The 15,778-nt window shown below is 40.8% G+C and overlaps 1 protein-coding gene across 2 annotated transcripts in view; it reads left to right on the forward strand.

Moving 5' to 3' along the window:
• The first annotated feature begins 4,009 nt into the window (after window positions 1–4,009).
• LOC149150406 (uncharacterized) overlaps window positions 4,010–15,778 on the forward strand; it is a 247,810-nt gene continuing 236,041 nt past the window's right edge. For both annotated transcript variants that reach the window (XM_089441556.1, XM_089441557.1), the window contains exon 1: window positions 4,010–4,315. The gene's annotated coding sequence lies outside the window, so the exon portion shown is untranslated. The remainder of the gene's footprint in view (window positions 4,316–15,778) is intronic.

A 15,778-nucleotide genomic window follows, 5' to 3' on the forward strand; every position in this document is an offset into this window, starting at 1 on the left:
CAACTATGAAATCAATCAATTTCAGAGTATCTCATCAAGTGGAAGAACTTGCCCGCTAAAGATTCGACATGGGAGGATGAGAATTTTATACAGAAGCATCCAAAACTACTCAAGCGTTGAGGACAACACTTTTTTGAAGGAGAGGGGCATGTTAGGTCCCTATAATACTAGTGTATTCCCTTATTATTATTGTCATTATAGCCCCTTATTGTTATTGTTGTGCCCATGTTGTCCCCATATTGTTATTATTGTGCCCCATAGAAGCCCACTATTATTATTGTTGTGCCCTTACATTATTATTGTTATGTCGGCTCTGATTATATTGTGACCCCTTAGACTCCTATATATAGAAAGGAGGTCTTGCCATTTGTATCATCCAAGAATTGTTCATTTGTGTAATGTAAAGGAGGTTGCCCCCTCGAAGAGGCTACTTTTGAAGTCGTTGATCTATCTCTTTCTTGTATTTTGTGAGCTGGTTGTATAACAAAGATGGGTCGCTGCCACCATTTGGGAGCTACCATCAACTGCCACGATTGTTCCTTTTTTCTAGAAGTTCCACAATGGTCACACCATGCAGGGTTCTATTCTATTATTCTCTTCTGAATAACGAACAAATAGTTGGAGCGAGAGCTAGTGCTGCTAGGTAGGTTTGTTGAATGTCTGTTGAAAATGGTGAAAAAACAAGACTTGTACATAACAACAACTTTGTTGAGACAACATTCATGCTGGTGTACCAGAGGGTTTTTCTAATGTTCTAGTGTGTGGCACGAGAGGGCATTGTCCTTGACGTGGAGGACATTTTCCATCACTACACCTTCAATAACGTTTCTAATTTTGGGCTCAGCGTTGACCCAAGCTCTCCAGCTCTCCACAATGGTCACACCATGCAGGGTTCTATTTTATTATTCTCTTCTGAATAACGAACAAATAGTTGGAGTAAGAGCTAGTGCTGCTAGGTAGGTTTGTTGAATGTCTGTCGAAAATGGTGAAAAAACGAGACTTGTACATAATAACAACTTTGTTGAGACAACATTCATGCTGGTGTACCAGAGGGTTTTTCTAATGTTCCAGTGTGTGGCACGAGAGGGCATTGTCCTTGACGTGGAGGACATTTTCCATCGCTACACCTTCAATAACGTTTCTAATTTTGGGCTCAGCGTTGACCCAAGCTCTCCAGCTCTCGACCTCTCGCGTAGTCCTTTTGCAGAGGTGTTTGATCGGTCCATCCAGGCTTCCATGCGCTGTTTGGTTGTGCCGGTGCTTTATAAGAAGACACTAAGGTTTCTTAATATGGGGTTTCCCCCTCGAAGAGGCTACTTTTGAAGTTGTTGATCTACCTCTTTCTTCTATTTTGTGAGCTGGTTGTATAGCAGAGATGGGTTGCTACCACCATTTGGGAGTTACCTTCAATTTCCATGAGTGTTCCTTTTTTCTACCATTTCCACGATGGTCACACCATGCAGGGTTCTATTCTATTTATTCTCTTCTGAATAACGAACAAATAGTTGGAGCGAGAGCTAGTGCTGCTAGGTAGGTTTTTTGAATGTCTGTCGAAAATGGTGAAAAAGCGAGACTTGTACATAACAACAACTTTATTGAGACAACATTCATGGTGGTGTACCAAAGGGTTTTTCCAATGTTCTAGTGCGTGGCGTGAGAGGGAATTTTCCTTGACGTGGAGGACATTTTCCATCGCTACACCTTCAATAACGTTTCTAATTTTAGGCTCAACGTCGACCCAAGCTCTCTATCTCTCGACCTCTCGCATAGTCCTTTTGCAGAGGTGTTTGATCGGTCCATCCAGGCTTCCATGCGTTGTTTGGTTGTGTCGGTGCTTTATAAGAAGACACTAAGGTTTCTTAATATGGGGTTGCCCCCTCGAAGAGGCTACTTTTGAAGTTGTTGATCTATCTCTTTCTTCTATTTTGTGAGCTGGTTGTATAATAGAGATGGGTTGCTGCCACCATTTTGTAGCTACCTTCAACCGCCACGATTGTTCCTTTTTCCTAGTAGTTCCACGATGGTCACACCATGCAGGTTACTATTCTATTTATTCTCTTCTGAATAACGAACAAATAGTTGGAGCGAGAGCTAGTGCTACTAGGTAGGTTTGTTGAATGTCTATCGAAAATGGTGAAAAAATGAGACTTGTACGTAACAACAACTTTATTGAGACAACATTCATGCTGGTGTACCAGAGGGTTTTTCCAATGTTCTAGTGCATGGTGCGAGATGGCTTTGTCCTTGACACGGAGGACATTTTCCATCGCTACACCTTCAATAACATTTCTAATTTTGGGCTCAGCGTCGACCCAAGCTCTCTGGCTCTTGACCTCCTGCGTAGTCCTTTTGCAAAGGTGTTTGATCAGTCCATCCAGGCTTCCATGTGTTGTTTGGTTGTGCCGGTGATTTATAAGAAGACACTAAGGTTTCTTAATATGGGGACAAAGCGAAAAATGCATAAGAATCATAGAGTCATGCATGATTATATAGGAAAGATCTATGCTATGAAGAGGAAAGAGATGTAGACACAACAAAATAATTCCATAGATGTCCAACCATGTCTGCCTTCTGGCATTTTGCCTTTGTTTCTCTAGGTGTTTCTCCATGCAGAGAAAGAAATGAAGAGTGGCATGTACTCTAAGGAGGAGTTAAGAGGCACTTGCACAAGCATCATAATGGCGGGCAGGGACATGACAACTATTGTGCTTGTCTAGTTCTTATGGATCCTGCAATAACACCTCCACGTCAAACATAATATTTTGATGGAGTTGAAAGGCATCATAAGCCAAGAATGAGACTGTGCCACATGACTCGTAAAGCTACTATGCCAAAAAATTCAACGCACTCTCCATTTGATCCTTGTTGAGTGCCTGGCCTAGTGACGACCCCTTCCCTCTTGGCGACTTGAGCTTGTTCACTCTGTCCTCCAACATCGCCAGGGCACTCAAATCCTCTTTGTCACCAAAGAGCGTCAGGGGAGCAGGACCAACCTAAGCGCCACTGAGGATGGAGGAGTCCACCATTGTTAAAGGTAAGGGAGGCCAAGGAGTCAATGTTGCCTATGCAGGGCTTCTCTTCCTAGTCCAAGCTATTTTTACAATAGACTATCAACACAAGCAAGCAATCTCCTGAAGAAATTGAGAGGAGCAGAAGGAAGCTTGTGGTAGAACCTTGGATGACGTAGGAGATACAAAACAAAAACCATTGCAATTACTTGGAAGGGTGTGGTATACAAAAGTATGACAACTATCAATTCCTCGCTGGAAAGAAAACATGGGCATTGGAAAATTTGTATGGAGACAAGGAGGGCAAAAGCGACAAGGGTGAGGCGCACTTCTCGATGAATTCCATGACATCTGCAGGTTCCACGTGTCAATTTCTATTTGGAAAGAGGAGGACAAGAATGGAGCATGAGGATTGGTTGGGGTAAACATTGTTTGCCTAACCAACTCCTTAGAGAGAACACCTTCGGTGTAATTATCGTTAATTTTTGAAGAAACTTTCCCTTGTTTTTATTTTATTTTATTTATCAAAAAAGTTCAAAGCAATGTATTTTTCAAGCAAATTGGTCATTTTAAACATTGGCAAGTGATATCTTTTTATTTTACTGCATCGATTCAAATATTTAAGGAAAATCAAGGTTGAAATTTCTCATTTATTTGTTTTCACGTACAAATGCTTGTTTTAACTTTGTTAAATTCCTTTAAAAATTTTACTCCTTGAAAAGTAATAATTTTGTTGTATTTTACAGTTATATGATTTTCCTATTCATGAAGAATTTGCTATACCATCATTTAGAGTGAACAAAGTGCAAGGGCATTAGACATTCATTAGGTACACTTATTCATCTAATTTACTTTAGCATTTCAATTTGGTAACACCAATTCATCCAATTTACTTTAGGATTTCAATATTTCTCTAGATCATCCCTTAAAGGGTTATTTTACTTAACTATTAAAAAAAATAAAAAAATAAAAGTTTGTGGGGCCCATTGAAGCACCTCATTCGCCGCGATATACTCTGTCCAAAATCGCTGCGTGAGCTCGCAGTGGCTCTGTGCTGTGCGTTTCGTCAGCAAGACCATTGGCCTAGCCATCGGCCGAGCCAACAGTCAGAGTACATTATTGAGTTACCGGTCCATGCTCTACCTCCATTGCAAGACACTCGGCCAGCCCCTCTCAAGCCCCCTCTTGCGCGAAGACATCACAGTCACAGGCATTGAGTCGCCCGCGAGCAGCCAACCTTTTCCACAGCTCGATTCAACCCTCGTTCAGCCCACAGGAAACATTACAAAATCTGGGGCATTATTCTGGTATTTTCGAATTATTCACTTGAACTTCGCAAGAATTTTTATTTTGGTTCTACCAGGTCTCGTAACCAGATTTGAAAATGAATATATTTTGGTCCGTTCCATCTGACATTTGAGCATTTTCATCAATTGATTTTAATTTGAGCAACTGACAATCAATCATATGGCCTTGGCATAACACATTGCATCAGCTGAAGCCCTGACACTGTCACACATATGCTAAATTTTGGGTGTAATTTATTTATTGTTGGACAAATTGCTAAATGGCATGGCTACATGGTACATATGTTAATCAATTTGCTTTATTGATAATCCACAAGATGGTTGACATATATGTATTCAATGATTCCCGTGGGCAATGAAGTAATCTCGTGATATGATGCTAAATCAAATCATTTTTCAATTGATACACTTGACTCGTATATATGGATGCATTGGTAATTTTTGATCAAGCTCACGATATTGATGCTTGAGAGGTTTAAATTATTTCACACTGTCTCATAATTCATGCAACAAATGGTGTGGTTTGTTTTCCTTCATGCGAAATTTTAAATTTATGCCGACGAAGACTATTTTGGGAAATATTTCAATCGCATCTAATTCACACAATTCTGAAATAGTTAAAAGGATCTCTTGAAGAAATTTGTTGCTGACTTATCTCTGTAGTGGTGCAAATGAAACATTAATTCATTGGCATGAGCTCATCAATACATAAGTTGGTTTTCATGGTCTCATTTGCGAATTTAATTTGTGATTTATCTTGCCATTGGATATATGTGCAATTATGTGATGCTCTAATTTCATGACTAATTTAATTTATATATATATATATATTTTTCAGAGGAAAAAAACCAGCATGGATTTATATTAAGAAAATATAAAGATCTGCAATACATAACAAATTTTTGGGGGCAATGAGATGCCCAGAAACAGATACTATATATAGGGACAGATTTTCCTGGTTCATCAAAATCTAAAACAGAAACATAACCATATCTACTTATCCGATTTGATACAAAAACATTTTGCCGCAGAAGAAACAAAAACAACTAAGGATTGCATGATAATACACATTCATATAGAAACAGGAGCTCAGTGAGCTCGCGGCCTTGCCATGGATAAGAGTCACATTCCATTGATACTGAAATCCTGAATGAGGAAGGAGATACCATCATGCATGACTGATAATGAGCATAGACCTGGCGGCATGCGAAGACCATCCTTTGAGAGGATATCAGCTTGGGCGTTCCTGGAACGGGGAATATGCTGAAACGAAATCTGGTTTATTGAGTTCCGAAAGAACTTGATATGGCTTAACCATCCAAGGAGGTGTGGACAGTTTATGAGGCCCAGGCCGTTTACATGATCAATGAGCGATTTCGAGTCTCCGAAGATTGAAATAGATTGGATGCCTAAGAAGACACAAAAGGCAAGCAACCCTGTGAGAGCCCTAGCCTCCGCCAGAGAGTTTGAGCCAAAACCACCATGCCAAGATATTGAATAGTGAAGGCTGTCACTTATAACGACGAAGACCCCGCAGCCACAGCTATGGTTGCGCTCAGCTCCATCAAAGAACGCAGCAGGAGTCTGAAAGGAAAAGATATCCAGCTTCTTTTTGCAGACTTTTTTTGACTGTGTATCGCCCTAATGAAAAGAGTCATGGCATGCCATAATACGCTGAAGAATTGAATTAAGAGGCTCCTTTGATTCTTGAAATATTTGTGCATTTCTCCATTTCCACAAGAACCAACAGGCAATGATAAACAAAGATCTCCAGGATAGACATTGCCCGCTCCACCACTTAAAACCATCCTGTACAGAAGGAAAGATAAGGTAAGGAAAACCAAAAGCTAAAGATAGATCATACCAGATATGGAGGGACGAGGCACATTGAAAAAACATATGCAGGTTTGATTCTTCTGCGTTGTGGCACATGGCACATCTACTTGGGCCCTGCCAGTTTTTCCTTTGAAGGACCTCCCAAGTAAGATTCCTGTTCCCAAAAACCAACCAAGAAAATATAATCATTTTAAGAGGACATGCTGCCTCCCAGAGGCAAGGAGGGAAAAGCAGACCAAGACTTCGAGCGTGGACAGAGATCATTTTTGCATAGATATCCTTTACACGCACTGGCAGTTTTGCTTTTGGAAGAGACCAAACCAAACAATCCTTGGATCCCGATCGAAAAATCCCCAGGCTATTAAGTCTCTCTTTTACAGAGATCCAGAGAGGGAGCAGCGTTTGTGGCAGGTGCAGGTCCTCCCCAAGATTTTATCAATTTGTCCCACGAGAAACATCCCAATCTATGAAGGAAGCGTACCAACGGAGAAGGGAAAGAGAAATCCTGACCATTTAAAATAGAATCAAAGCCAATTAGCATGCTAGATCCCGAGAATAGGTTCCATCTTAGATTTTCCAAGAAGAAAGGGTGAACTTTCCTGAGACTTTGCCAAATTGTCGAACCCTTCCTTATGCCAATGGATTTCCTTCTGTACCAGTATTCTAAGCTCCTGCCTTTTAAGTATTTCGCCCTTATAACCTTGCTCCATGGCCCATCTCCAAAAATACCTCTGTAAAGAGACTTGCAAAGGAGTGCTTTTCCGAAAGAGCGCATGTCTAAAAGACCCCAACCACCAGCCTTCTTTGGTTTTGATATAGAAGCCATCTTAACTAAGTGAAACTTGCTCTGATTTACTTGCCCTCCCCAGAGGAAATTGGCTGCCAAGCTGTTCATTCTGTTAATGATACTTGCAGGGAGAAAGAAGATATGTGCCCAATAGACTGCCAGTTGAGATAGAACTGCCTGCACTAAAATGAACCTGCCAGCTAAAGAAAGAAATTTTAACTCCCAGCCTGAAATCTTTTTATAAAAACGGTCCAATAACCATTGCCAATCCCTTTTGGAATTGCCCTTTGCCTTTAAGTTGAAACCCAAATATTTAATCCCTTCCTTGATCGAAAACGGAGCAATGCCCATCAATTCAGAAATCCAAAGAATGATTTCCATGTTTGTATCATTGTGAAACAGAGAAGATTTTGCCTTATTGATAATCAGACCAGTTGCTTTCTGAAAATTTCCAAGGATTTCGTTTAGGCAAGCCCAGGAAGCCCTATAGAGCATAGCAAAAATGAGGACATCATCAACAAAGAGATTGTGGGAAAGGGAAATGTCCTTGCATATCTTGACCGGGCGACATCTCTTGTCCTCAACTGCTTTATTTATCTGTAGACTGAGAGAGTTCATTACCAGGATGAAGAGCAGAGGAGAGAGGGGACAACCTTGTCGGAGACCTCTCTCCGCTAGGAAGAAAGACGAAGGAATTCCATTTATAATGACTGAATATCTGACATTCTCGACGCATGACATTACCCAGTTGATGCCCTGAGTTTTCAGTCCTATTTTTGCCAACAGAATTCTTAAGAAACCCCAGTCTACGCAATCATAGGCTTTTTGCAGATCAATCTTAAGAATAGCCGCATCCATTTTGTTTGACAGCATTGAGAACAGACTTTCCTGGGTCATGGCAACAACATCCAAAATGATACGGCCTTTTAAGAAAGCATGTTGGTCCCTAGAGATGAAGGAATTTAGAATTGGCTTCATCCTTTCAGCAATGATTTTTGAAATAATTTTGAACATGATATTGCAGAGCGAAATAGGCCTATAATCATGGAAGGAGTCTGACCTTTCCTTTTTAGGAATTAGAGCAATAAGAGTAGAGGAAATAGCACTATGAATACTTCCTGACATCCGGGAAGCCTCCACCATCCGCAGCAGATCCGCTTTAAAAAGGTCATAGAAGTGAGAGAAAAATTCGATTGGCCATCCGTCCGGCCCGGGGCTTTTATCCTTTTTGAAGGCTTTGATAACTCTTAGGAGTTCCTCTTCAGAAATCGGCTTAAGGAAGCTTTCATTTGCTGCCTCATCAAACATTTCCGGAACCAGTTCAATTCCCCAGAGAGCATCTTGAATGTTTACCTCCCTCCTTCTGTATTGATTCTGAAAAAATCTCGTTGCTTCCGTCGAGATTTCGTGCTGAGAGTAGAGAAAGGCTCCCTTGCCATCTCTGATCCTCCAAATAGAGTTTTTCTCTCTTCTAGCATTAGCATAATTGTGGAAAAACCTCGTATTCCTGTCCCCCTCTTTGAGCCAGATGGCTCTGCTCTTAAGTCTCCATGTAGCCTCCTCCTTTAGCAAAATCAATTGTTTCCTTTTCTCCAATTTTCTTATTAGACTTTTAAGGTCTAGAGACAGGCTATTCGGATCTGCTGTATTTAATAGGGAGTCCAATTCCTTTTGGATGTCATTCAGCTCTTGTTTATCCTTCCTTTTCTTTCGAATTTGCCAATCCTTTGCCACAGACCTCAGGCTTTCAATCTTTTCCCGAAATGTCATGAAGGGAGCCATTTCAGATTCCAGTAGTTCCTTCCATTTGTTTGAGATGATTTCATTAAATGATGGATCTTCTAAATGGATCCTGTTGAATTTAAATGAGTAACCGAGCCTGAAATCCTTACCACGCCATTCGAGGAAAATGGGTCTATGGTCAGAAGTGAAGTCATTCCCTATAGACGATACTGGCATTCCCAATTTTCCAATGATGCTTGCATGTATGATGAATCTGTCAATTCTCTTTGCGATATAGGCCTGCCCAGTCCTGCTGTTGTCCCAGGTAGGCTTCATTTTATTGGGCACAATATCCACCAGATTCCTGTTCAAAAATTCCTTCCTGAGTCTGTCGGCCAGAGGGTCTATTTTCCTGCATTTACCCCAGCATTCATCAGAGCTGAGAGTCACATTTAAATCACCTGCTATCATCAACGAGTCAATCTCAAGAATTTCCGAGGCAAACAGCCTTTCCCAAAAAGAGAGTCTATTCTTATAAGGAGCGTAGACATTTAGCATGTTGAGGACTAAAGCATGACCCCTGATAGAGGCCGAAATTAAAATTCCTGCACAGCATTTAAAAGCTTTTGCCTTAATCCAAGCGGGGTCCCACAGAACCGCTAGACCTCCTGACTGGCCATTTGCCTCAGTGGCAACCATAAACCACGAAGGGAACATTCTCCTAAAGAAAGCTATAGATACATTGTTGGGGTGCATGGTTTCCTATATAAAGATGATTTTAGGATGAGCCGAGTAGAAAATTTCTTTAAGCGCAATGAATTTAGGGGATGCGCCCAAACCCCTGATATTCATTGAAGCAATAAAAGTCATTTGGATGACTCGCCAGCCATACTTGCTCTAAGAGGCTGAAACTCTGACGAATCCAGAATAGGAACTTCCACTAGAGATAAGTTTCTCACTCCATGCTCAGAAGCTATCGATCTTCCTCTAAAGTGGCGACTACCTCCGTTGTGTTTCTTCCTGACCGTTATATTCTTTGCTGAATTAGGACTAATGAAAGGATAGGACGGGCTAGAAGGTTTATGAATGGTCATTGGCTCTAGTTCCAATGATTTTCTATGGAGAAAAAAGTCGATATCACTGTCGAACTTATTGACCGGGGACTCGGAAGGCGAGTTGAAGGGAGTAGGCATATGAATAGGGTCTTTTCCTTTTGGATCAGAAGAAAGGGATTTGAAAGGAGTCGGAGATGAAGAAGAGATCTGTATGGGAAGAGAGCCGACCACAAGATCCCTTTGGTTCATAGCAGGAGGAGAGGGAACAGGATTTTCCTCCAAGGGCTCAGGAATAGGAATGCATTCAAAAGGAGGCGAGTTGAAAGCATCAGGTCGGCCATGAGAATCTTGAAGAGAGCAGCGAGGGTCCGGCTCGAGATGGGGATCATGGAGAGAGAGATTATGAGACAACTTTTGGTCGGGAGCCACTGGATCCAGATTTATCTTATGAGGTTTCTCCAGAAGACCAAAAGAATCCGAGGAGCGTTCTGACTCAGACCTCCTATCCTGTTTAAAAAAATATCTCTTGTTCCTGCGGGTGAAGCGATGACTGCAATTTTTGATCAGGTGTCCAGTTTTATGACACAAGGAACACCTAAATGGTATACCCCAGAAATCTAATCTTTGATGGATTTTGAAACTACCCCATGCTATCTCGATATGATCAGGATAACCTCCTTTGTACGGCTTCTCTATAAGGATCCACGCAATTCTCTTATCTTTCTCCCCTCTACACCAGGGGTCTACATAAACAAACTTACCTATCGAGTTCCCTATCTCTGTGAGAGATTCAGTCGACCACAGTTCCAAAGGCAAATTCGGAAGTTTCACCCAGATCAGGCTGTTCGACGGAGTATTCTTTAATGGATCGAAACCTATATACCATCGAAAGAGGGACAAGAAACTTCTGCCAAAGACCCAAGGATTATGAAGAATAGTCTCTAAATCAGAAACTTTTAGGAAATGGAAAGAGTACCATTCCTTCATTAGGCGGGAGATGACAGGAGTATATCCAATCAGGGGGGTCCATTTGTCTGTCAACCATTGCCTCATATCCGCTTCACCCATTTCAGGGAATTGCCATTTCCCAACCAAAGCTAGTTTTTGCAGACTGTCTATACGTTCTGTTAGAACGGCGCTGTCCAAAGAAATAGCCTTTGGGGGAGGTACAGTTTTCACCGGGTTCCTAGATTTGTTGAAATGCAAAGCTTGGTCGAGAGGCCGGTCTTCTCTAGAACAGTCCTTTCCTTTTATCAAGACTTCCAAAGCATGCACCGCAGAAAGAGGATTATTCTTTTCTTGCCAGGCAAGATTGATTATCATATCTTCCATCGTAGCTTGCCAACCTGTACAACTCGAAGATTTCATTCGAGCCTCCTCAACTTGGATAGAGGCTTGAATGAGAGCCTGCGTGGCAGATGAGTCAGACCCATCTGCCATTTAGATGGAATATAGGACGCAATAAAACCGGCAGATACCTAGAGACCATAAAAATATGCAGCGACTGTATGGGAGATATCCGGTCCGTAGATCCCTTCTGAACAAAATCCCCAGATGGAATAACTCCTAGAGGAGAAGAATTAAGAAGACAGATCAGGAAGGATTCGATCCGTAGATCCTATCCTGACTAAAGGACACTACTAGATAAGGATAATTAAGAGTTACAGCAGATAGAGCTCTCGAGATTCGAGAGAAGGAATGCTCCAGAAAGGGAAATTGAAGGCGATAAGACCTGTGCTCTAAAACTCACCTATTGAGGAGACAGGTAAGGACAATTCCCCACCATCATTTCTAGACTAGAAATGAATGACAAAGATTTGAAAAGCTGAAACGGATGAAAAAGAGTACTCCCGGAAATTTTGAAAATCCCCTTTGACGGATCGTCGGAAAAAACGATCTCGGAAATTGACTGGTTATTCCAACAACCACCCTTACAGGAGCCAAGAGAGTGCCAAAACAGGATAGAGCAGAAAACTAAGCAGAAGAATGGTCCTGACAGTCAATGCAACAACAGTATAGCTGAAAAATGCACCACCATTTACCAATTCTAATGCGAAAATCTGAACACGGACTGTAAATGACTATAGAATTCTTTAACTTAACTAATAAAGACTTCAGCATTTTTAGAAGCAAAAGATTTCAGACCAGTAATTAGATAACAAAGCGATTTTAAGCCATATTGTCTTCTTACAATGGAGAATTTATAACTTTCAACAGCTTTATCAGAATCCTTTTAAAAGAAACTTCCTCAAAAACCAGACCTAACAGCACAGAGATAGGATAAAAATCTGACCTTTTAGAGCTTCACCGAGAGCAGCGAGAGAGAGCATCCATGAGCGATATCGATAACACCACAGATAATGAAGGAAAAAAATTAAAAAACAGGAAGTCTTCACGATGAAAAACCAGGAAAATCAGAGGGTCTCCGAGGCCGCAAGGCCAGAGGCCGAGAAAACAGATGAAGACTGCAGGGAGGACCTTAAAAAGGAGAAGAAGGGAGCTTTCGATGAGTCGAGATTACCCTCCAGGCGTCCCCATGCATGCTAGAGAGAATTCAGGACTGCCACGCCGGCTGATCCATGCAGGAAGGGAGAACGTGGCAAAGGAAAAGAAATGAGGCCATGCAGAGTGGAAGCTGGCATGTCCCCGGATGTCTGATGGAGTGACACAAAACTCCCTAGCGAAGTGATTGGCTCCGACCAAAAACGCATGAACCAATGACCGGAGACCTATCAGCTTATTGGCTCCTGAGATAAGCCTGAAAGCTAGGAGTCTAGGAACACCTTGTGGCGCATGAAACAAAAGCCAGAGATTACTCCTGTCAGGTCGCTGGCTCCTGTGATAAGTCTGAAGGCTAGGAGGCTAGAAGCTCCCTGTGACGCATGGCTCTCCCGCGCTCCGGCTCCGCTCTAAAAGAACGATATGCTTCTAAATAAGTGAATCATATAACTATCCTCTGTTTAGTACCCTACCAAAGTCCGCATTTGGAGTACGTTATACAAACTAAAGTGTTCTCTTATATATATATATATATATATATATATGGGATTTTGCAATTCGGATAAAGCTAAAAGAAATTTTATGATCTGTGTCATTTCTTTGAATTGAGCATTAATTTCTTCTGTTGAATAAGTTACCATTTCAAGAAAAGATAAAAAAATCTAATCCAAGTCAGATTCTCATTCATGCTCAATGATAAATTAGAATTGGAATCAAACGTATGGAAACCCTCCTTAGGTTAAGAAAACCGTATATTTGAAACCTAGAAGTGAGAGGTGAAGCTGTCAAAGTGATAGTCTGCGGCTTTGCCTGTTTGCATCCTCAGGTTCTCCCCTCGGTGAGTTTGGACTTTTGCTCCAGGAAAAACTTAAGTGATAACACTAGTCATCCACATGTTGGAGACTTGGTATTTTTTCTAGTAAAATATTAAATTAAATTCATGATTTTCCCATTAAGGGGTCAAATTGATTTCCTTTGATCGACTGTAACTTGAGAATGCCTCATCCAAATGGAAAAATTGCATGTGGCATGTCATCCTCTCATTGAGCGTTGTACTCTAGGACCCTGTTGACTTATTGACTTCTAGGACCACTTTGACTTGGGAAGTGTGAACTGTTGAGAAATTGGGAGGTTTATGAATTAGATTAGATTTCTCTTTTTTTGATAATGGCTTGTGAAATTTGTTGGCTTCTTATTAATTTAATTATGTTCTTCTTGATCAAACAATTATCAAATGTACAAAACATGAAGATCGCAAGAAAAATAGTGAAAACAAGATATAAGATCCAAGCCAGGGCAAAACCCCTCCAAGGGGAAAACCCATAAAAATTCTCTTCTTATAAAATTAGATCAAAGTGAGATGTCCAAGACCCATGACTATAGAAAGACTTCAATCTTTTGGATGCCAAGTCAAAGCCTCCATTCTGCACAACAAATCCATCAGCAAGAGACCAACAATAAATCTTCAACAAGAGATGTGATAAGGTAGAACTTCCACAAATCAGACTTCAAGAGAAACCCTTCTTCAATTTCAGACTTCATTCTTTCTCTTCTTCGCTATTCCTCTCTATGATATTTCAGATCCATTCATGCGAATTGTATGTGTCTAATTGAGCTCGACTCACCCTTTATTTATATTGTCCAGAGGGCTTCGAATAGACATGTCCTTTGGGGCAGGGATGAATTGGCATCTAGAGGTAATTTTGACCAAAATGCATATTCAAAAATTCTTTTTCCTTGACAATAGGTCCAAATAGGACACTAACTCTTTGACTCAACAAACCTTGAAAGCATGAAGAATATGCTTGACTAATAAAGTAATAATAATAAATTCTTTTTCTTCCTTTTGCTTTTACATAAAATACATAATGATACAATGATAATTATGAAGACCGAACCTTGTTATAATTTTCAACACTCCCTCTTAACTAGGGAGGTATTCATAATTACACAACAAGGTACAAGGATACTCTCAAATTGAAATATTCTCATAAGAAGAGTCAAATTGATAAGCCATCTTCAACATCATGACCAACATTGTTAATATAGCAATATAGCAAGGCCTTGACTAACAAGCTCTATCTCTCCACTAGATTAGAGCACAATGTTGGGGAGGCATGACTATAGACACCATCATCATTGCCTCACAAGGCACATACCCCATCTGGATGTTCACCAGGTATGTCCTTAGGACTATTCTTATCTTGGATTTTCAATCCTCAAAGAATATCGGTCCTCTTCGACCACTCTTATCTTGGATACCCTGTCGAATCCTCAAAGAGTGTTGGTCCACGGGACTACTTCTTATCTTGGATTCCAAATCCTTAAGGAGTATTGGTACCTAGATGCTTATCCAATCCTCCATTCTCCCTCGGACCCTACCAGTGCATTCACTAAGACTTATGACTATCAGTCCTGGTCTAGTGCATGACACATGGAGAATACATGGTCCCTCATCACTCCCTCTCAATCAAGGAGGTAATCCTTGCTCTCTCTTAACTAGGGAGACTTCAACCATAAGCTTTATTTTGTCTTGTTTATCGATTGCATGATCTCGTCGTGAAGATTTTAAGTAGTAGTTGTAGGGCTCCTCCTTGCATCATCATATCATTCCTGAGCTTCTACCTTCATGGATGTTATGGTGCCAAACTTCTACCTTCGTGACAGGGTCCTTGTCGTCAACCTTACTTATCACTTTCCATCAACGATCATTTGTAGTATCTTCGTCTTCAAAAGAATCTTGTCAAACCAATCAATGTAGAATTTCATTGTAGCTCTTTCTATTCAACTGAGAAAGTGAACTTCTTCTAGATTAACATCAAAACCATCATGACCAACCAATTGTCTCATGTCTGCTGCCTTTTCCGCCTTTGTAGTGTACGTATTTCTGCCATATATTCTTCTAAGCCATTACCAGTGCAAATAATGATGGTTTTTCTCATCAAGATGTTAAATTCTGCTGCTTGCTCCATCTGATGTCAACATCCTTTTGCATGGTTTGTCTTATATATGTTAATTTTAGGTTAACATGTTCTTTGCTTAGGATAGTTACTTTAAAGTTCCATCTTAGCCCATTCAGTAGACCACTTGTTTCCATTTGCAATCACATGAGTCATTATTACCTTAACAGTAACTAATGAAAGAACATAACTGATAGATGCAGAAGACAAGCCAAGACAAGAGAACATAGATATGGCTCAAGCCAGGGAAAAACCCCAAGATGGGGAAAACCGTTGATCAATTCTTCTTATTATTAATAATTATTATCAAATGTTCAACAGAGGAAGAGAGAGTACAATTAAAGTCAGCATTGACTTGCCAATGTGATGACCAAAACCATTGTCCAAATGTCAAATAAGCAACCCAATCAAGTATAGAATCCTGCAATCACAATCTGTCCTGTTCAGTGGTAGACAAAACATAGACTGAATCCTGGTTAGGGCTTATGGGTTCATGACTATAACACCTCCAAACTTCCTTCCAAAGCTGCGACCTTTCTTCTGGAATCTTTGTCTACATTCTAAGGCTGACCTGGGCTAGGCTCAGCCCTCAAGCTCACCACAA

Source organism: Pinus tabuliformis, chromosome 9 (genome assembly GCF_031772625.1).
Source record: "Pinus tabuliformis cultivar Carrire ecotype Pingquan chromosome 9, CPIR1, whole genome shotgun sequence".
Taxonomy (NCBI): Eukaryota; Viridiplantae; Streptophyta; class Pinopsida; order Pinales; family Pinaceae; genus Pinus; species Pinus tabuliformis.